Genomic DNA, 21,758 nt, shown 5'->3' on the forward strand with positions numbered 1-21,758 from the left:
GTTCTTTGTTGAAGTCGAACTACAAAATTGATAAATATGAAGTTAAAAGCAGTTTTAACATAGTTTGAGTGAAGGAATTCATTTTATAGTAAAATCTGAAATCGTGCAGAACTCATGAAAGTAAGCTTATTCTCGGATTCCTAAAACTTTTGATTTGCTCTTTCTTTTACTGCAAAGTACAACCTTGTTTTTATTTGTTTAAATCTATCTAGACATTGATAAAAATGAAGGTAAAAGCCGTTTTAACATAGTTTGAGAGAAGGAATTCATTTTATAGATAAAATCCCAAATCATGCAGAACTCCTCAAAAGGGGCGTATGGCTTTATCACAAGTGTGGTTCTTTCTCATTCAGGGTAATATGAGGAAGTTTATGCTTGAAATATATGTAGAAATGGGTACATATGAAGGACAAAGCAGTTTTAACATAGTTTGAGTGAAGGAATTAATTTTAAAACAAAATCCCAACACATGTTGAATTCATGAAAAGCTTATTCTCGGATTCCTGATCCTTCAGTGTTGCTCTTTCTTATATTGCAAAGTACAACGTGGGTTTTTTTTGTTTAAATCTATCTCAACATTGATAAATATGGAAGGACAAAGCAGTTTTAACTTAGTTTGAGTGAAGGAATTCATTTTATAGCAAAATCCGAAATCGTGCAGAACTCATGAAAGCAAGCTTATACTCGGATTCCTGAAACTTTAGATTTGCTCTTTCTTTTACTGCAAAGTCCAATGTTTTTTTTTGTTTAAATCTTTCTAGACATGGTAAATATGAAGGACAAAGCAGTTTTAACATAGTTTGAGTGAAGGAATTCATTTTATTGCAAAATCCCAAATCATGCAGAACGTATGAAAATAAGCTTATTCTCGGATTCCTGATCCTTCAGTGTTGCTCTTTCTTCTACTGCAAAATCCAATGTTGTTCTTTGTTGAAGTCGAACTACAAAATTGATAAATATGAAGTTAAAAGCAGTTTTAACATAGTTTGAGTGAAGGAATTCATTTTATAGTAAAATCTGAAATCGTGCAGAACTCATGAAAGTAAGCTTATTCTCGGATTCCTAAAACTTTTGATTTGCTCTTTCTTTTACTGCAAAGTACAACCTTGTTTTTATTTGTTTAAATCTATCTAGACATTGATAAAAATGAAGGTAAAAGCCGTTCTAACATAGTTTGAGAGAAGGAATTCATTTTATAGATAAAATCCCAAATCATGCAGAACTCCTCAAAAGGGGCGTATGGCTTTATCACAAGTGTGGTTCTTTCTCATTCAGGGTAATATGAGGAAGTTTATGCTTGAAATATATGTAGAAATGGGTACATATGAAGGACAAAGCAGTTTTAACATAGTTTGAGTGAAGGAATTAATTTTAAAACAAAATCCCAACACATGTTGAATTCATGAAAAGCTTATTCTCGGATTCCTGATCCTTCAGTGTTGCTCTTTCTTATATTGCAAAGTACAACGTGGGTTTTTTTTGTTTAAATCTATCTCAACATTGATAAATATGGAAGGACAAAGCAGTTTTAACTTAGTTTGAGTGAAGGAATTCATTTTATAGCAAAATCCGAAATCGTGCAGAACTCATGAAAGCAAGCTTATACTCGGATTCCTGAAACTTTAGATTTGCTCTTTCTTTTACTGCAAAGTACAACGTTGTTTTTTTTGTTTAAATCTTTCTAGACATGGTAAATATGAAGGACAAAACAGTTTTAACATAGTTTGAGTGAAGGAATGCATTTTATAAGCAAAATCCCAAATCATGCAGAACTCACGAAAAGCTTTTTCTCGGATTTCTGAACTTTTAGTGTTGCTCTTTGTTTAACTGCAAAATACAACGTTGTTTTTTGTTGAAATCTATCTAGACATTGATAAATACCAGCCGAACATCTCTGCTGCCGCTTTTCATAATTTATGGTTGGGCATTCTTACCTTTTCTTACCCGCTTTTTACAAATCATGATCTGACATTCACACCTACTTGCAGTCGAACACGTTCTCTCCCGCTTATGATAATGTGCGGTTTGATATTCGTACCTTTTCTTACCCATTTTTCAGTAATTATGGGTGGACATTCAGACCTTCTTACAGCCGAACACCTCCGCTTCCACTTTTGATGGTGTATAGTCGGGCTTTCGAGCCTTTTCTTCCCCGGTTTTTACAAATTATGGTTGGACATTCAGACCTTCTTGTAGCCGAAAACCTCCGCTCTCTCTTTTGATCATACATTGTCGGGCATTCGCAGCTTGTCTTACCCGCTTTTTACAAACTTTAGTCGGACATTCACACCTTGCAGCTGAACCACCTCCGCTCCCTGTTTTGATCATGTATGGTCTGGCAATACTACCTTTTCCTACCCGTTTGTGAGTAATTATGACTGGACATTCACACCTACTTGCAGCCGAACACCTCCGCTCCCGCATTTGATGGTGTATAGTCGGGCATTCTCACCCTTTCTCATCAGCTTTTTGCAAATTATGATCTGACATTCACACCTACTTGCAGTCGAACAGCTCTGCTCCCGCATTTGATTATGTTTGGTTGGATATTAGAACATTTTCTTAACTGCTTTTTACAAACTTTGGTCGGACGTTCACACCTTCTTGCAGCCGAACACCTCCGCTTTTGATGGTATATATTCAGTTATTCAAACCTTTTCTTACCCGCTTTTTACAAACCATGGTCGGACTTTCACACCTTCTTGTAGCCGAACAACTCCGCTCCCGCTATTGATTTTGTACAGTCGGGTATTTTAACCTTTTCTTACCCGCTTTTTACCAACTATGGTCGGACATTCACACCTTCTTACAGCGGAACACCTCCGCTCCCTCTTTTGATTGTGTATGTTCGGGCATTTGAACCTTTTCTTACCCGTTTTTTACAAACTATGGTCGGACATTCAAACCTTCTTTTAGCCGAACACATCCACTCCTGCTGTTGATGATGTATGGTTGGGCATTCGAACCTACTTGTTGCCCGCTTTTCATTAATTATGGGTGGACATTCACGGGTGGCCAAACATCTCCGCTCCCTGTTTTGATCATGTATGGTTTGACATTCGCACCTTTTCTCACCTGCTTTTTACTATGGTCTGCCATTCACAGCTTCCTCTCCACCATACTTGTATGGTGGGATATTCACACCCACTTGCATCCGACGACCTCCGCCCCCACTTTTTTTGATATTTAGTCGGTCATTCGCACCTTACCCGCTTTTGGCAAACTATGGCCTTCTTGCAGCCAAACACCTCTGATATCACTTTTGATGATGTAAGGTTGGGCATTCAGACCTTACCTACCCGCTTTTTACAAATTATGGTCGGACATTCACACCTACTTGCAGCCGAATACTTCCGCTCCACCTTTTAGTGATGTATGGTTGGCATTTGCACCTTTTCTTACCCTCTTTTTATACTGATTGCTGAAGATTAAGTTGTTCTTTCTCAAACTACAAAATTTTTTTAATTGTTGAAACTTGATTTGAAGTGGATAAATAAGGAGGACAAACAGTTTTAAGTCAGGCTGATAGAAGCAATTCATTTTATAGCAAAATCTGTATTTCGTCATATGTCGAGAGATGCTTATTGCTGAAGAAGTTCTTTCTCATTCTACAAAGTACAACGTTGTTTATCTTTGAAACTTGATTAGACATGAATAAATATGAAGGACAAAGCAAACTTAACTTGGTTTGAGTTAAGGAATTCGTTTTATAGGAGAATCCGAATTCGTGCATAACTCGTAAAATAGAGCTTATATTCGGATTCCTGAAGAATGAGTCTGGTTCTTTCTCATAATACAAAGTTTGTTGTTTATTGTTGAAACTTCACCAGAAGTGAAGAAATAAGGACAAACTGTTTTAAGTCAGTTTGATAGAAGGATTTAATTTTATAGCAAAATCTGTATTCCTTCATATCTCCTCGAGAGAAGCTTATTGCTAAAAATTAGGTCTGGTTCTTTTTCATACTACAAAATACAGTGTTGTTTATTATTGAAACTAGATTAGAAGTAGATAAATATGAAGGACAAAGCAGTTTGAACTTGGTTTGAGAGAAGGAATTAATTTTATTGCAAAATCCGAATTCATGCATAACTCGTCAAATAGATAGTGATGTGTCGTTCGTGAGCGATTCGTTCGATATGAACTAATTTTTTATATGACTCGGGAGTAACGAGTTGTCTCAGTGAGTGATTCGTTCATTTTCATGCAGTACCCTTCCTCACCACATGGCAGGCGGCAGCTTCATAAGCTCAGTCAGCAGGACAGGAAACAGTATTGATTCGTTCACGACTCAACTCCTTGGGTGATGGGTCCTCGCACAGGAAACAGTATTGATTCGTTCATGACTCAACTCCTCGGCTGACGGGTCCTCGCACAGGAAACAGAATTGATTAGTTTACGACTCAACTCCTTGGGTCTTCGTTCATTTGTCACGTTTCAAATTCTATGTTTCATTTGACAGGCTGAAGAGCAGTAGGCACAACAGTTTGTTCACAAACCGGATCAATAATCTCATTGACTACTATACCATCAACAACTTGGAAACCACAATCGACTCTCTAGATGCAGAAAAAGCATTTGATGGACTGAACTGGAAATTTTTATTCGCAGCATTAAACAAATTCGGGTTTGGGTCACACTTCATCAACTAGATAAGGATATTATATAGCTCCCTAAATGTAAGTGTCAGGACAAATGATCAAACCTCTCCAAGCTTCAGTCTGCAGAGAGGTACAAGACAGGGTTGCCCACTTTCTCCCTCACTTTTTGCTATTTTCATCAAACCTTTAGCAGCTGCTATCAGATAAGATAGAAATATTAAAGGCATCCAACCCCAAAATATTGAGCATAAAATAAGTCTTTATGCTGATGATGTATTACTTTTCCTTCAGAACTCACAGACGTCTCTCACTCACACGATCGCACTCATAAATAAATTCTCAGCACTTTCTGACTACTCTATCAACTGGTCTAAGACCACAGTTCTGCCCATTAACTGTAGGGTCCAGAATATTCCTGCGATCACTTTACAGTCAGGAAATATTAGATATTTCGGCATAAACATTTCCTCCAGGCTCTCAGAGCTAACAAAGCTAAATTATGTGCAATTATTAAAGAGAGTAGAGGACGATCTCTCTCGTTGGAAGTCCTTACCTATATCACCTATGGGGAGAGTTACAACCATTAAAATGATGATACTACCAAAAGTTAACTATTTGTTCTCAATGATCCCCATAAAACCATCTGCTACTTGGTTTAAGTCACTAGATTCATGCATCTCCAAATTTCTGTGGAAAAACAAACCACCACGTATTAGTTTAAAAACCCTACAAACGACCAAGGACAGTGGTGGATTAGATTTACCTAATTTTCAGCACTATTCCTTAGCCAATAGGTTACAATATATATCAAAATGGTTTAAACCTTGTTGTTGTCACAGTTCCCAGAGACGTTGTAATCGTTGAGGATTCTATATTCACCCCCTCATTAGAGGCACGTGTTGCAGATTGATGACACTGAATCTTCTTCTCTTGTTCATTGCTGGCATCATTCTCAGCATCGTAAGTGTTCGTGGCATTGTTAGCCTCTTCTTCTGGATCTTGATATCGAGCATCCTTTTGTATTTCTGGTTTGTCAGTCCTCTCTCTTCGTTCACCGGAGCCTTCGTCTATTTGTCCTTGAGTTTGGTGATTTTTTCTTCTTTTGATGCCTTGACACAGTGTGACAGGTGATACCACGTGGGAGATCCTATAACTTGGACTGCTGTCCCTGTGCTGCTCAAATGGTCTCTCCTTCATCATATACACAGTTATTTATAATCACCTTCCATCATGAAGCGTTGTCCCTTTTTGTTTCTCTCTTTGTTCTTAAAATGCTGTTATGCATGTCTAAACCAATCCATTAAATCAGATAATTTTGGCAGCAAAGCCATCTACAATGTGCTTGGTCGCAAAGCTGCTCATCTGTGGTAAACAGCTCTTCAGAAAGGCATTCTTCAATGGATTTCACTAATTTTATGTAATAATTTTGTGATTTCCTACAAAACTACACTTCTCCTCCCATCTGTCTGAGTATTTAATATTGTCTGGGTCCCGTTAAAACATGTATTTTTCCCATCTAATTCCTTGTTTGCTTTAAAACAAGTTTTCCCCATTTTCTATCCCTTCAGTAGCCAACCAGTTTGTATGGAGTACACTGGAGCAACTTGACTGATCAGTAAAACACTGCTTTTGTTGTCACCGCAAGGCTTCCCCCATCGGTTGTTTCACTGAGACCCTACTGAGTAACTACAACTCATCACGGTTTATACACATAACATTCATATACATACTAACAAACAAACACACAAACAATTATTCATCGCAATTTTCTCATCTCTGTTTGAACTTACACCCAGGTAAATATTCCTGTAGTCTTCTCATACCGACTATGGACCCATTCATTGTTTAACTTTAACTGTTTTGGAAATCCTAATTGAATATTACACATTGACATTGAACTTTACTGGATAAGCACGTCTTAATTGCATTCAGCAGCCTATATGTGAGCATCTATGTGTAAGCTGTTCTTCTTTGCATTTATCAGCAGCAAGCAATTCTTCATTGCACATGCATATGAAAATAGTAAAACAATTCCAATGCGTTAGCAAAACCTTCTATATCAGGAGTGTCCATCATGATGCTGGGAATAGAACCTCTTTCCCAGAATAGTTCAACCTTCATTACTCAACTGATCATAACTCCGCAATGAGCACATTTCAAAGTATCATTCCTCTACCTGTATTCAAAAATCTATGTGTAAATGTTTAATATTTCTTATATTTCTTGATGTCATTCTGTGTGCATGTGGCCTAAACCCAATCTCTGTGTGGCAATTTTAATTTAAACAAGTTGAACTCTGCCTCTGATCATTTAAAAAAGGTGTGTACCAATATCAACCTTTCTCAGATAATTACTGATCCTACAAAACCAAACTTAAGAGATCCTTCAAGGTTGTCCCTGATTGGCTCAATCTTAATAAATCAAAGGTAGAAAATCTGCAGTTTCTGAACTTGGTGTTAGTTATCACTGCTCAATAGCCTGTATCAGAATTGCAAAAATGAAAACATTAGGTCCACGCTTGGTATCCAGATCCTGAAACATCTCCATGAGCAGGCTTTTTTTTAACTGATCTGTTGAATAGTTATACTCATGACACTGTTAAAATCCCAGATGAAGATCTAGCACTTGACCATTTTTGTAAATCTTCTAATTCCATAGTTGATAAACATGCCCCTTTTAAAAAGTATAGAACTTAGAACAGGTCTAGTCCCTGGCTTTCGGCAGAACTGTCTTCTTTACTTTTTTTTTTCAGCATTATGGCAGCAGAATTGTAGTCTGAATACCTTTGATGCCAAACAGATTTGCTTTGCCAAGGGAAGTTTTATAAATGTAAAGCTCCCCTTGATGCCCATTTATTTATTTCTGTTTACAATATATGACATGTAATAGAACTGAACCGGACCGGGGGACAAGGAAAGAAGAAGAGGAAAGAAGAGGAAACAGAACAAAAATAGAAACAAAAACCAGACAACCAGCTGCTACACCTGTAAAAAACAAAACAGACAACAATCCATGGCCTCTGAGGGGAATCCAGCCTTAGCGCCACCAGGAGCACCTGAAAGTAGACAAGCAGAGAAAAAAGAAACACACAAACAAACAAAAACAAGCACAAGAAGCGGCAATCGCATACAACACAGCTGTGGATATAGATGACCTGAGACGACATGATAATACATCAACTGCTTAGCGACCATGCTACTGGACTAATGAATGTGTGTGTGTGTGTGTGAGAACATGCAACACCCATGGCACAGGACCTACATGATAACCGTGCTTAGTTATGAGTGTATAAGCGTACAGGGCAACAAGCCCCCACAGAGCACAGAACCCAGGAAGCCCACTGCAGGGGCAACCACGCATCCACCCAGAAGACTGCAGAGGAAGCCCCCGGACAGAGCCCCCATAAGCATAGGGCAGAAGCCCTCCGGGAGCCAGGGGCAACAGCCCACCGACCCCACCAGGCCCCAGCCGCCCAGACCCGGGCCGTGCACTGGACCCGGGCCCCAGGAGCCCGAGCGCCCCCAAACCCCCCGGCAGAGGCCCCACCCAATACCCAGGAGGGCCAAGGTCCAAGCGCCCCAGACAGCCACACAGTGGATCAGCACCTGCCACAGCGCCCCTGGCCACTTTCACGTCCCATATATCCACACATCCACACGTCCTCCCTCCCTCGACTCCGCTGGGGTGTAGTGCAGCGGGCACACCAGGGGGCCAGCAGCCCCCCAGCCACCACAGACCCCGAACCAGCAGAACAATTAATTAATCCTCCTGGCCCCTCTCGCCCCGAGCAGCAACCAGGAAGCAGGGGTGTGGGAAGAAGACCCCTCCCCTCACCCTTCCAACCTGGCTCTTCAATATTTTCTAATAGTGAGCAATTAAAATTGAGGGGCAGCCAAACTTGTAGAACTGGGAGCGCGGCCCTCTGGGCAGCCTACATACCCAAAGAGCCCCGCCCACCAGATGCCACTCAGTGTAACCACCCCCCAAGACATAATGTGTGTGTGTGAGTGGGTTTGATAAGTAGTAATGTCTAAGGTGTAATTAAAAATGGGGCGGGGAACTGCAGAGTCTAACTAAAGGGGACCACCTACGTGGCCCCATCCACTACACTCCACCGAACACACACGCCCCCAAAACCCTTCATGTGTGAGTGTGTGCTGTGTACAGGAGCCATAAGGGAGAGGGGTATAGGGATATACACTGGGGGAGCTACTCTCCCCCGGAGAGAGCAGCCAGGGACTGGCTGCAATAGGCATCCCCGCTACCTGGGAGCCAACACAGGGCAGGAGGGCCTGATGTCCACCAGGCTCAGGGCCTGCAGCGACCATATTCCGGGAGCTACTGTACCCCCAAAAGGTACCCATCCCGCCCCACCCCACTCACCCCAACCCCACCCCGGAGGACCTCTACAAAAAACAAACAAACAACAACAAAAAACAAACAAACAAACCACCCGGTCACACCAGTCGCAACAGCCCGGGCCTGAGACACACCATCACCCAGGCCCCCCCAGGCCACCCCCCAACAGGGGAAAAGCGGCCCGGCCCGGCCACTCGGCATAGAGCCAGCAGCCACCACCCCAAGGCCCCTAAGGGACCCTGCCCCACACCGCAAGACAGCCCCACCCGCAAGCCCCCAAAACTGCCCTCCAAGCCCGACACACAGTCCCCCCCAGCAATGACCAACCCGGTCCCCACGACCCGAGAGACCACCAGACGCCCGAAGCCACACAGACCCCCCCAGCACACACCCAACCGCCCAGAGCGACGGGACAGCAACCCACCACCACCACTATGTGATAAAGCTAATCAGAGGGGATCAGAAAGAATGAAATTCAGCCAATTGATGTTTTGAGGAGGCAGACATTGTTTCCATGCTAATATAATCTAAAAGAAAATTTCTAAACTGGTTAATACACAGATTGTTCTTCGCTTTCCAGTTCATGAGAATAGTTTTCTTTGCGATACATAACACTGTGAGAACCGTGTGTGCTGAGTTAATTTCCATGTTGATGTTGTCTAAGTCATCCAGTATGCACAGTGTGGGGCATGCAGGGATGCTACACTTTAGCCATGTTGATAGGTCCTCACAGACTTCAAATCAGAACTTCTGGACAGGCGCAAAAAACCACAAAGCGTGTGCATAATCATCAGGTGTGTTATCTGTGCAGTGTGAGCAGATGTTTGAGTGTGTTAGACCCATCCTAAACATCCTTTGTCCTGTATAGTGTGTTCTATGAAGGATTTGGTATTGTATGAGCTGTAAATTAGGATTTCAAGTCATTCTGAAGCTGTTCAAACATATTTGTGGCCAGAAGCTATGACTAGAACTGATGGATAAATCTGCCTCCCATGTTGAGGATGGAAGAGACATTGTGTCATCTATCTTAGACAATAATTTATATATTTTTGATAGTAGTTTTGGGGTGCAGATGCTTAGAAATTCTACTACCCTAGTCGGGAGTTGTAAGTCTGGTTGGTGGAGGATATATTTCTTTGTTATTATAGACTTAAGTTGTTGATATTCTAGGAATTTATTGCTGCCTATCTCATGTTGTGATATGAGCTCATCAAATGAAATAAAATTTCCATTTTGGATTATATGTTCCAGATGTTTGATTCCTTTGATCTTCCACAGAGTAAAGTTTAGCATTTTTTTGTTTTGCAGTATGTCAGGATTGTTCCAGATGGGTGTAAGCTTACACGGGACAAATGAGGACTTTGTTATTTTAAGAAATTCCCACCAGGCTGTCAGAGAGGTGCTGATGTTAATGATTTTGAAACATTTGTGATTTTTTACGTTTTGACTAATAAGTGACAGGTCAGAGATTTCCAGATTATCACACAATGCTTGTTCTATCTTTATCCATGGTTCATCTATTGGGCTAGGTTTAAACCATTTTGATATATACTGTAGCCTATTGGCTAAGGAATAGTGCTGAAAATTAGGTAAATCTAATCCACCACTGTCCTTGGTCTTCTGTAGGGTTTTTAAACTAATACGTGGTGGTTTGTTTTTCCACAGAAATTTGGAGATGCATGAATCTAGTGACTTAAACCAAGTAGCAGATGGTTTTATGGGGATCATTGAGAACAAACAATTAACTTTTGGTAGTATCATCATTTTAATGGTTGTAACTCTCCCCATAAGTGATATAGGTAAGGACTTCCAACGAGAGAGATCGTCCTCTACTCTCTTTAATAATTGCACATAATTTAGCTTTGTTAGCTCTGAGAGCCTGGAGGAAATGTTTATGCCTAAATATCTAATATTTCCTGACTGTAAAGTGATCGCTGGTATATTCTGGACTCTACAGTTAATGGGCAGAACTGTGGTCTTAGACCAATTGATAGAGTAGTCAGAAAGTGCTGAGAATTTATTTATGAGTGTGGTCGTGTGAGTGAGAGATGTTTGAGAGTTCTGAAGGAAAAGTAAAACATCATCAGCATAAAGACTTATTTTATGCTCAATATTTTGGGGTTGGATGCCTTTAATATTTCTATCTTGTCTGATAGCAGCTGCTAAAGGTTCGATGAAAATAGCAAAAAGTGAGGGAGAAAGTGGGCAACCCTATCTTGTACCTCTCTGCAGACTGAAGCTTTGAGAGGTTTGATCATTTGTCCTGACACACGCATTTGGGGAGCTATATAATATCCTTATCCAGTTGATGAAGTGTGACCCAAACCCAAATTTGTTTAATGCTGCGAATAAAAATTTCCAGTTCACTCGATCAATTGCTTTTTCTGCATCTCGAGAGACTATTGTGGTTTCCAGGTTGTTGATGGTAGAATAGTCTATGAGATTAATTAGCCTGCGAGTGTTAGTGGATGAGTGTCTACCCTATATAAAACCTGTCTGGTCAGGATGTATTATAAGTGGAGTTACTTTTTCCATTCTTTTGGCAAGGGCTTTACAAATTATTTTGAGGTCTGCATTTATTAGAGATATTGGGCGGTAGCTGGATGGAAGTATGGGGTCTTTTCCTGGTTTCTGTAGCAAGATAATGTTAGCAGAGTTCATGTGTGGGGATAATCTGCCATTCTGCTTAACTTGTAATACCATTTTGTGAAATACAGTTGCCAAAACAGTCCAAAATTCTTTGAAGAATTATGCTGGAAAACCATCATGTCCCGAGGCTTTGTTACTAGGCATATGTTGAAGGGCTTCATGGAGTTCTCCGATTGAAAGAGGTGAATCCAGAGCCATTGCCTGTTCGGTTTGTAATTTTGGAAGGTTGTTATTACTAAGAAACTGATCTATATTACTGTCTGATGGATCATTTTGTGATGAATATAAGGTTTCATAGAAGTCCCTAAAAGCATTGTTGATTACATCGGGGTCATGGGTGACATTTCCTTTTGAGTCTTTAACAGAAGTGATTGTTGTTTTCTCTTTGTTTCTCTTTAGTTGGTTAGCTAGGAACCTTCCAGATTTATTGCCGTGCTCAAAGTTCTCCAAGCGAAGTCTTTGTATCAGAAACTGTGTTTGTTTATCAATAATTTTGTTTAATTCAAGTTAAGCTTTTCTTAGTTAATTCAGTATGTGTTCCTCTTTGGAGGTACTGTAGACAATTTCTAATGATTTAATCCTGAGTTCTAAATCTGATATCCTTGAACTTTCCCTCTTTTTCTTATTTGATGAAAAAGAGATTATTTTGCCTCTCATAACTGCTTTTCCGGCTTCCCAGAGAGTACAAGCTGACATTCCTGGCAGGTCATTATTTTCTAAATATATAGACCATTCCCTTTTGAAATAATTAATAAAATCAGGGTCTTTTAGTAATGATGTATTAAATCTCCATTTCCTAGCTGGTGGTGTAACTCTTTTATTCTTCAGTGTGATAGAAACTGGAGCATGATCACTGATAGTGATGGGGTGGATTTTGGTGTCTGAAATATCCCTCATCAAGGAACTGTTAACCGGTGAGAAGAAGGTGTATTCTCTAAGAGTGGGGTGGTGGGAGCGCCAAGCATTACAAAGACCAAAATCTTTCATATACTGTTTAACAATATTCGTGTACTGCCAGTTCGGCTGACTTCCTGAAGTACTGAGTCTGTCTACTCCTGAGTCTAATACCATGTTAAGTTCCCCTCCTATGATGAGTGTGTTATCTGAGTGATCAGAGAGTGAAGTGAAAAAGGAGTGAAAAAATGAGGGGTCATCCACATTTGGACCATATATATTGGCAATGCATAAATTCATATTTTGAATAGATAAATTAACTATTAGAAATCTACCTTCTGGATCTATAACTGTGTTGTTTACGGTGAAATTTACTCTTCTATTTATCAGAATGGCTACACCTCTTTGTCTGGAGTTGTAACAGGCTGAGTACACATGAGGAAACTGTGCTGTGGTGAGAACATCAGCTACAGTCTTTGATAAATGAATCTCCTGTAATAAAACAATGTCCACCTGTAAATCCTTCAATTTATTGGAGATTTTTAATCTCTTCTCCCTGGACCCAGCTCTATGCACATTCCATGAGATAAACCTCAGCGTGGACATGCTCAGACTAACGCAGTGAGTGCTGGATGCTTGCTAAAAGCATCCCATGCGTGTGTGTGCATATATGCTTCCATGAACATGCCATTCTTGGTGTTTCAGTTGTCAGTATGAGCTTGCTACAGTGGAAGTGTGAGATAGAAAAAACAAAAACAAAAACAAAAAAACATACCCAAATAAACAAATATGAACTGCATATATCCTGTGCTGGTGAGACTGGCAGTGAGCTATATATTTTGCCTTGATAGATAACTGTGAATTGGATAGATTATTTCATCTTACTTATATGTCATCTACAGTGAAATGATTCATACAAGTTAACGAATACAGATCACCTGGAGTTTAGAAGAGCAAAGGAGTGGTTTCCTGGTCGCGGTAAAGCTGTCCGTTGATGAATAATTTATCCACCGTGATGACAGCTCGGGAGCCTCCTTCCATGAACTTTCTCCAGATGGGGAACAGAACCCTGCGTCTTTCCAGGATTTCTTTGGGAAACGTTGATGCTGAAGTCCGTTCCTTTCAGCTCCCTGCCGCGGCCCCTCACCTGGACATTCTGTTAGAAATGCTCGAACTTGGCCACAATAGGTCTCGGTCGGCGGGCATCAGGTCTCTTCCCTCCCAGGCGGTGGACTCGGTGAAAAGTAATGTTTTTCACTACATTTCTTGGAAGTTTCAGCTGATTTTGGATGAAGTTTTTCACTGCAAGTTCAGGATCCTCGTCTGCCTGCTCCGGGATTCCAGAAAACACTAGATTGTCCCTCATACTACGAGCCTGGAGATCAATAATTGATTCTTTCATCCTATTGTTCTCATCAGAGATCCGGCTCATTCCTTCGGTGAGTGATTTCACCGATCCTCTGAGGGCTGCGTTTTCTGCAGCCAGCGTCTGCACCTGTTGCTGGCTGAACTCCAACGACTCCCGTAATGCCTGGAACTCTCTGTGTAGAATTTCTAACAGAGACATTTGGGCGTCGAAGCTGGATAGTTTCTTATCTATTGATGTCAAAATGTCCGTAGAATCATTACCAGCTGGAGACGTTGCTCCGGGTGACTCTTCATTACGACTTCTCTTTGAGGTTGAAGCTTTGCTGCTAGCAGATGGGGTTTGGTTAGTTTTCCCCATGACGATCCTGTCAAAACACTCGTCTATGAAATCCGTGAGGCTCTCCAGGCTTTCTTCACTGTACTCCAGTGTTTTGTTTTTGTTTCACCCGATAACATATTTATTTAAACAGTAGTTATTGGCGTAATTATAATCTTACTATATTGTTTGCTCTATTTGAGGCACGCCTTGTTTGAATCTGCCGATAGTCTCACACAATGTCGCGACACTACAGCATCACTCTCTCTCACATCTCCCACTCTCTCTCACATCTCTTCACTCTCTCTCACATCAGCTGCTGTCTTCTTTACTTAAAAAATAAATAAACCTTGGATGCTAGCTGGGCATATGAGGCACCCGGGTCATTGCCTTGCTTTTAGGAAGCTTAGAAATAAATGTACAGCAGAAATAAGAAAGGCCAAGTCTGATAGTTATCTAAATTTGATTCCCAGAGCTTACTCAGATTTCACAAAAGTCTGTCCTACTGCTCCTGTTTTTAATTAGACTTCTATGCCTTCGCAGTCGCAGCTTTGTCACTCCTTTTAAGCTTATTGTATGTTCTAAATGTTGTTTTAATCGTGTCTTCAAAAGTTATTTGTGTTTTCTGTCTCAGCTATTGTATATGAGATTATTTTTCTCAATTTATCTCCAAGTTTAAATAAATGTTATTACTAGTGTGGCACTTTCTATGTCAAGGGGACAGTGGTGGTACTCTGTCCTGCATCATCTTTATTTCTGCTAATCCATGCTTCATACCATAAAATTGGGAATACTATAATAAGAGTAATGATTAATAATACACAGCTGGTTCCTCTTAACCCACAAAATCCTGGTAATCTGAATGGATGCCACGTCTTATTTTAGTCACACCCTATGTTCTCATGTTAGCTGTTGTTTTCTTCACTGAGGTTGAGATGAACCCCCTCCTGTTGAGAGAATTCCCCTTTGTAGTCAGACTTTTGCCTCAGAAAACAGTGGTGGGTAACTAATCTTTGCCTACTTCTGAAGGTCGTGGTAGAATGTGATAAGTGAATCCAAGAAGTCCTTCAGCTGCTGTGGGTGATGTAAGTAGTACCTGAAATGGACCTTCCCCCCTTGGGCTGGACCAGTTCTTTTTCTTTATCACTTTGATGATGATCCAGTCCCCGGGTTTTACTGTCTTCAGAGATTCCTTCACCGGTTCACCTAGAACAGACTAAACAGAAGAGATCTCTCTACTTGTTAATATTTGTATTCTGCTAAAGTTTCTTCTCTTTTTCTTTTTTTCTTCATCATGTCAGTTGATGACTGTGTTTTGACTGTAGGAGTACAAATGGTCTTCCATTCCTTTTTTCAAATGGAGTTCATCTTGTGCTAGTTGGAGGATGCATTTTTAGGATGGTAAACAGTAAACCCAATATTTCCCATTTCTTCCATGATTTTTTTCAGTCTTGACTTAATTATTCCATTGTGTCTCTCCACGAAACCTGCTGATTGTGGATGATATGCACAGTGGTTTCTAAGGTCTATTTTAAGTTCTTTGCCATCAGTGAGATGACATTGTTTACAAAGTGTGTCAAATTATCACTGAAGATCTTTTCAGAATTTCAAATCTAGAAATGATTTATTTTACCCTTGCTTTTGCTACTGAGAGTGCATCTGCTTGTGCACATGGAAATATTTCAGTCCATTTGGTAAAAACCTCTGTTGTCACTCAGCAGAATCATTTCCCTTAAGATTAATTTAGTTCAATGAAATCTACACAATAATGAAATAATGAAATCCAAACAAATATGTTGAAAAAGATACACTGGCTTAGGGAATTATCTTCATTTTGGTCTTAGATTGCCCTGTGGATTGTATTTTGCACATATTTGACCTGCTAGACAAAACTTTATTCATTTATTTATTCTAAAAAAAAAAATTCAATAATTAGTAAAACCATATGCTGTAAAAACCTTGTTCATTATTGCTTCCATCCCTCCTGTTGAGACATGACACGGTCCATGGCTCAATACTGCAGCATATTTAAACAAATTCTTTGGCAGTATGGTTTTCCTGCTGGTCATTCATACGAGTCTATTGTAGATGGCAATTGAATAACATCTAATAATGCTAAAATATTTGTAGTTTATACATTTAGCTGTGGATGTCAACATATCTGTTTTTCCAATGCTGTGTTAACACATATACAGTTGAGAAGGCATACTGACTGTCAGTGTAAACGTTAACAACCTTTTTGTTATTTAATTTACAAGCTTCAGTTAAAGCTACCAATTCGACTTCTTGAACAGAGTAATTCTTTGGTAGTGGTTGTTTTAAGAAAACTTCAGTTTCTGTTACTCCTGCAAATCCTGTAGCATTTGTGCCATCAGGGTTTTTTGCTTGACCTGTCGAATAAATATAGTTATTTCTGCATTTTCATAACGTATATCAGTTAAGTCTGGCCTGGGTAAAACACTGATGGTTATTTATGACATGCAATCATGAGGCTTTCCATCTGTGGGGTAGGTAGCAGTGTGGATGGATTAAGTGTAGCACATCTCTCTACAACAAGGTGTGGCTGTGAAAGAAGAACAGTTATGTAGGAGAGATGTCTGGTAAAGATATTTTGTTAAGTAACCATATCACAGCCACTGCATGAGGTACCTTAAGTGTTAACCCTCTAAGCGCCATGGTCGATTTAAGTCGACAAGATGGCGTCTTGAATAAAACGGCCCTTTGTGGCAAAAATAACGTCATATTTTGTTCCTACTCTCCACTTCTGGTTGGCAGACATGTCAAACTTCACCTTTGACGCAAAAAACGTCATCCTTCAATGTAATTTTTTGGAGCTACAGAAAGTTGAATCAGTACGAGTTCTTCACCGAGCGAGTAGTCATTGAGCGACGGCAGCAGATCGATATAGTCAGCATTAGCGAGTATTTTTTTCCAATAATCGCACAATGTCCACTAAAAAGTTTACCTGCAAAGAAGTGCTGGATCTTCTTAAGATAATCCTTATTCTGAAGGGGAAAATCTACCTTCAGAATATGACGGTCAGCTGTTAGCTAGTCCCGCTGGTGGCGACGCGTTCCCGCGCCGCGTCCCTGCCTCACCAGCAGTCGGACAAAGTGTTTCTCTACACCAAACACCAACTTCAGATCCTTTGCCCAGCAATGTTGGTGGTGAGGAAAATGTTTCACGGGTCGAAGTTTGCATCGAGGAGTTAGCAGGGATGGTAGTACTGGAGGGAACGAGGCTGAGTGTAATGTGCGTGTTCTGTCTTTTTATCGAGCTCGCCAATTGAACGCTGTGCTTTCTGACACGGTGCCTTAACAAAGTGTTCGCGATCGCGCAGCCAGTAGCTTGACAAATCTCGATGGACATGTCAGACGTGGTCGAAGTGTCAGTGGGAGAGCTGGGGGGAAACTTAGCAGCGCAGTTCATGGCTGCGTCTGTTCACTGATCGGAGCGCGTGTTGGCGCACTTGGTGGAGACATGACAGGAGCGCATTTAAAGGCAGACGCGCTGTCACACAGCGCAGAGCCAACATGCGTCTCACTAAGCCAGGTTATGAACATGCAGGCTTTGAGTATTTGACTGCCCTATTAAAGCAGAGAACTCACTCTGCACAGTAACAAGATTTATTTTGCACAGACAGAAAGGGCTTCACCCGCAAAGGTAAAGCCTGCCAAAAATAGAAACAACTCATTAGTGCTGCTCTCCACTGAAGTCTTTAGTAAAAGGCGAAAGACTTGTACATTATAAAGAGAAACCAGAGTAAGATTATCCGTCACTGCGGGAGCAGGGCATCAGGCTAGTTGGCATAGCCACCTTCCCCATGGTGAGCTTTGCTTGGTTGAGACGCTTGCTCCCCCCCCTTGCTCCTGAGCTGACCAAGTAGGAACAATCGGGCCCTATTCGATGGCTGCCTTGTCTTTTACTCTGTGCAAAAGACAAACAACACGGAAACACCGTATTGAGGCTTTGTTCTGACCGCTCATTTGGTGTCGCGTTTCTTTCAAGCAATTCTCCCGGTTAGCCCACACTCGGCTCGCTCCCAGAGCCGTGATAAAGTCTACTTCGCATTCACTCTCTTTTTTCAGCAGACTCTTGGGATTTTATCTATAAAATGAATTCCTTCACTCAAACTATGTTAAAACTGCTTCGTCCTTCATATTTACCATGTCTAGAAAGATTTAAACAAAAAAAACAACATTGTACTTTGCAGTAAAAGAAAGACTAAATCTAAAGTGTCAGGAATCCGAGAATAAGCTTACTTTCATGAGTTCTTCACGATTTCGGATTTTGCTATAAAATGAATTCCTTCACTCAAACTAAATTAAAACTGCTAAACCGCTAATCTGTTACATGTAAGGCAGATGTCAAATTCACCGAAATAGGATCTAAGGGTATTCGGCCAATCGAGCTGTAGCAGCTTCGGTAAAAGAGTATAAGTTGAAGAGTTTGTGAATAAAGGTGTGCGCACACATAGTGAGCTGTAGGAAAATAGGCAGGGATTAATGCCGACTGGGGTATGTTCTTGTATGTTGTCTGACTGTTTGATTTGAATGTGTCCTGTTGAATGTTACATGTTTGGGCTTTGACACGCTTCACTGTGGTTGTTAACTGTGTGGTGTGTCCTGAAATGTTATATGTTTGGGCTGTGTGACATGCTTAATGCTTGTCAGTAGCTACCCACTTATTCATATATAGCAACTGACAACATAAGAAGTCCGGACATACTTTGATAGTAGTTGTAGAAGTATCCTTATTGATATGTAGATGAACAGGTGCCTGCACATATCTCACGAAATAAAATGGGTGTATGATTGCTGACGGCAGAGCAATACTGCCAAACTTATGAGTTCTTGTGGCAAACTTGATTCAGTGTCTTGACGTGTATACGCTGTTTCGCTGACTTGATTGCCACAAGAAACAAAGTGTGTTTGATAAGATCCGACCATTTTATTACCGGAGGATCAGTATGTATGGATTCTGATGTGACTGATAAACCCATTCGTATCTTAAGCATAATCTAATACGTGAGACAACGCCCTGGCACACAATCAAAAAAAAAAAAGAGAGAGCGGTTTTGTGTCCCCACAGTCCATAATGTAGAAAAGAGAGAAAAAAGCCTTTCTGATTTGGTGTGTGTGCTCACAGTGCAGAGTGTAGAGAAAAGAGAGAAAAGAAAGCCGTTTTGGTGTCACGGGTGTTATGACTTACACACACACATTTCTGAATTGAGAAAGGAAATTATTTTAGAAGAAGCACTAGAGTTTAGATCCCACATTTGTTGATAGGCATTCATTTATTTTTTCTTTTAATCAGTTTTAAAGTGAATACTAACTGAGAAATGAAAAAGGTGAAGAGTTTAGAAGCTTGGTTCAAGAGCAAAACTTGGTTTATGATCAGCTGAGTCTCTAAACAGAACAGCAAAGGGCTTCATCGAACATTTAAAAAAGATTCAGATTGTTAGAATATCCAGAATTTATAGGAATGGTGGTGATTACTCTTATTTTCTAGAATGGAAATAACTGCACCATGTCTGTTTTATGAATTTAAGGGGCTAAAAAGTTTTGTTCTCGTTTTTCTATGATTAACCGAATGTATGTGAGAGTCCAAACAGACAGAAGGGTTACGGCCGAGCGCTGGACCTTCCAAAAAAGATGAGACAGGCTGGACCCGTGCCATACTAGTTAAGACCTGCCTGTGGATAACAGGTTCTTTAAACTCTCACACACACAAACTTACGCACACGTTCGCACACATACACCCATACACACACACATTCTTGAGCTTGCTGCAAGATTAAACCTTTGCATTAACTGACTCCAGCAACTCTGAGTCTCATTGAGAGAATTTTCTCAACAATTGGGTCCTCAAACCAGATCTCGATGTTTTTTCCGCACAGGGGAGTCCAGTACTCCTAATGAAAGACCCCCTGCTGAATTGCAGTAATTAGGGGCCAGTGTCCACTGAAAGGGGAAAAAAGATTGTATTTTTGAATCAATGGCCAGAAGCCATTGGCAGTGCAGGCATCAACAATTATGGTGTTATTTCACCCATTAACACTTAAGGTACCTCATGCATTGGCTGTGATATGGTTACTTAACAAAATATCTTTACCAGACATCTCTCCTACATAACTGTTCTTCTTTCACAGCCACACCTTGTTGTCGAGAGATGTGCTACACTTAATCCATCCACACTGCTACCTACCCCACAGATGGAAAGCCTCATGATTGCATGTCAGAAATAACCATCAGTGTTTTACCCAGTCCAGACTTAACTGATATACGTTATGAAAATGCAGAAATAACTATATTTATTCGACAGGTCAAGCAAAAAACCCTGATGGCACAAATGCTACAGGATTTGCAGTAGTAACAGAAACTGAAGTTTTCTTAAAACAACCACTACTAAAAAATTACTCTGTTCAAGCAGTCAAATTGGTAGCTTTAACTGAAGCTTGTAAATTAAATAACAAAAAGGTTGTTAACGTTTACACTGACAGTCAGTATGCCTTCTCAACTGTACATGTGTTAACACAGCATTGGAAAAACAGGTATGTTGACATCCACAGCTAAATGTATAAACTACAAATATTTTAGCATTATTAGATGTTATTCAATTGCCATCTACAATAGACTCGTATGAATGACCAGAAGGAAAACCATACTGCCAAAGAATTTGTTTAAATATGCTGCAGTATTGAGCCATGGACCATGTCATGTCTCAACAGGAGGGATGGAAGCAATAATGAACAAGGTTTTTACAGCATATGGTTTTACTAATTATTGAATTTTTTTTTTTAGAATAAATAAATGAATAAAGTTTTGTCTAGCAGGTCAAATATGTGCAAAATACAATCCACAGGGCAATCTAAGACCAAAATGAAGATAATTCCCTAAGCCAGTGTATCTTTTTCAACATATTTGTTTGGATTTCATTATTTCATTATTGTGTAGATTTCATTGAACTAAATTAATCTTAAGGGAAACGATTCTGCTGAGTGACAACAGAGGTTTTTACCAAATGGACTGAAATATTGTGAAATATATGTGCACAAGCAGATGCACTCTCAGTAGCAAAATCATTTCTAGATTTAAAATTCCTGAAAAGATCTTCAGTGATAATTTGACACACTTTGTAAACAATGTCATCTCACTGATGGCAAAGAACTTAAAATAGACCTTAGAAACCACTGTGCATATCATCCACAATCAGCAGGTTTCGTGGAGAGACACAATGGAATAATTAAGTCAAGACTGAAAAAAATCATGGAAGAAATGGGAAATATTGGGTTTACTGTTTACCATCCTAAAAATGCATCCTCCAACTAGCACAAGATGAACTCCATTTGAGAAAAGGTATGGAAGACCATTTGTACTCCCACAGTTAAAACACAGTCATCAACTGACATGATGAAGAAAAAAAGAAAAAGAGAAGAAACCTTAGCAGAATACAAATATTAACAAGTAGAGAGATCTCTTCTGTTTAGTCTGTTCCAGGTGAACCGGTGAAGGAATCTCTGAAGACAGTAAAACCCGGGGACTGGATCATCATCAAAGTGATAAAGAAAAAG

At 40.2% G+C, this 21,758-nt stretch overlaps 1 non-coding gene across 1 annotated transcript; it reads right to left on the bottom strand.

Moving 5' to 3' along the window:
- Positions 1-17,837: 17,837 nt before the first annotated feature.
- On the bottom strand, positions 17,838-17,951 carry LOC140277654 (U5 spliceosomal RNA). The gene has a single exon (XR_011909154.1). It is a non-coding gene; the product is annotated as a U5 spliceosomal RNA (small nuclear RNA).
- Positions 17,952-21,758: the final 3,807 nt, after the last annotated feature.

The sequence above is a fragment of the Leuresthes tenuis genome, unplaced genomic scaffold (assembly GCF_036924035.1).
Source record: "Leuresthes tenuis unplaced genomic scaffold, fLeuTen1.0.hap1 SCAF_19, whole genome shotgun sequence".
Taxonomy (NCBI): Eukaryota; Metazoa; Chordata; class Actinopteri; order Atheriniformes; family Atherinopsidae; genus Leuresthes; species Leuresthes tenuis.